Below are 2,429 nucleotides of genomic sequence, written 5' to 3' on the forward strand. Positions count from 1 at the left end.
CATGGCATCTTTTCAATAGCATCAACCTTGGCTTTATCAACTTCAATACCTCTTTCAGAGACTTTGTGCCCCAAGACAATACCTTCATTAACCATAAAGTGGCACTTTTCCCAATTCAAGACATGATTAGTTTCTTCACATCTCTGCAAAACTCCATCAAGATTGCTCAAGCAATCATCAAAAGAGGAACCATAGACGGAAACGTCATCCATGAAAACCTCACAAATCTTTTCACAAAAGTCAGAGAATATAGCCATCATGCATCTTTGAAAGGTAGCAGGTGTGTTACATAAACCAAAAGGCATACGTCTATAAGCAAAAGTACCAAAAGGGCATGTAAAAGTAGTCTTTGATTGATCTCTAGCCGACACAGGTATTTGAGAGAAACCAGAATAACCATCTAGGAAGCAATAGTGTGTGTGTTTGCATAATCTTTCTAGTATTTGATCAATAAAAGGTAAGGGGTAATGATCTTTCTTAGTAGCTTTATTTAATTTGCGGAAATCAATTACCATCCTATAACCTGTGATAATTCTTTGTGGAATCAATTCATCTTTATCATTAGGAACAACAGTAATACCTCCCTTCTTAGGTACACAATGGACAGGACTTACCCACTCACTATCAGCAACGGGATAGATTATACCTGCCTCGAGAAGCTTGAGTATTTCTTTTCTTACCACTTCTTTCATTTTAGGATTCAGACATCGTCGAGGATCACGAACTGGTTTGGCATTTGCTTCCGAATTTATTTTATGTTGACACAGAGTGGGACTAATGCCCTTAAGATCATCAAGAGTATATCCAATAGCAGCACGATGCTTCTTCAGAGTTTTCAATAATCTTTCTTCTTCATGCTCTCAAAGGTTAGCACTAATAATAACGGGATATATCTTCTTTTCATCAAGATAAGCATATTTAAGATTATCAGGCAAAGGTTTAAGTTCAAACACGGGATCACCCTTGGGTGGAGGAGGATCCCCTAAAATTTCAACAGGAAAATTGTGATGCAGAATAGGTTCCTATTTAAAGAATACTTCATCTATTTCCCTTCTTTCATTCATGAACATATCATTTTCATGGTCTAGCAAATAGTGTTCTAAAGGATCACTAGGAGGCACGACAATAGAAGCAAGACCAATAATTTCATCCTTACTAGGTAATTCTTCCTCATGATGTTGTTTACTAAATTTAGAGAAATTAAACTCATGAACCATATCATCCAAGCCAACAGTAACAACATTCTTTGTGCAATCTATGGTAGCATTGACAATATTTAAGAAGGGTCTACCAAATATAATGGGACAAAAACTATCTTGTGGGGAACCAAGAACAAGAAAATCAGCAAGATATTTAGTTTTCCCACACAAGACTTCAACATCTCTAACAATTCCAATTGGTGAAATATTATCTCTATTAGCAAGTTTAATTGTGACATCAATATCTTCTAATTCAACAGGTGCAATATCATGCATAATTTCTTTGTATAAGTCATGAGGTATAACACTAGCACTAGCACCCATATCACATAATCCATGATAACAATGATCTCCTATTTTAATGGAAATAACAGGCATGCCTACCACAGGTCTATGTTTATCTTTATCACAAGGTTTAGCAATTCTAGCAGTTTCACCTTCGAACTGAATAACATGCCCATCAATATTATCAGACAAGAGATCTTTAAAAATAGCAATTTTAGGTTCTACTTTAACTTGCTCAGGTGGTGTATAAGTTCTAATATTGCTTTTACGAACAACAGTTGAAGCTTTAGCATGATCCTTTACTCTAACAGGGAAAGGTGGTTTCTCAACATAAGAAGTAGGAATAATAGGATCATTATAAGTGACAGTCTTTTCTTCAATTTTAATAGGTGCAGCTACTTTTACTTCTATGGGAGGATGATATTTAAACCACTTCTCCTTAGGGAGATCAACATAAGTAGCAAAGGATTCACAGAAAGAAGCTACTATCTCAGAATCAAGTCCATATTTAGTGCTAAACTTACGAAAAATATCGGTATCCATAAAAGATTTAACACAATCAAACTTAGGTGTCATACCTGACTCCTTACCTTCGTCGAGGTCCCAATCTTCAGAGTTGCGTTTAATTCTATCCAATAAATTCCATCTGAATTCAATAGTCTTCATCATAAAAGAGCCAGCACAAGAAGTATCGAGCATGGTGCGATTGTTTCCAGAAAGCCGAGCATAAAAACTTTGCATAATTATTTCTCTCGGGAGCTCATGATTGGGGCATGGATATAACATTGATTTAAGCCTCCCCCAAGCTTGAGCGATGCTTTCTCTTTCGTGAGGCCAAAAATTATATATATAATTGCGCTCACGATGAACAAGATGCATTGGGTAATACTTTTGATGAAATTCCAACTTCAATCTTTTATAGTCCCATGATCTCATATCATCACA

This window comes from Triticum urartu, chromosome 3, assembly GCF_003073215.2.
Source record: "Triticum urartu cultivar G1812 chromosome 3, Tu2.1, whole genome shotgun sequence".
Taxonomy (NCBI): Eukaryota; Viridiplantae; Streptophyta; class Magnoliopsida; order Poales; family Poaceae; genus Triticum; species Triticum urartu.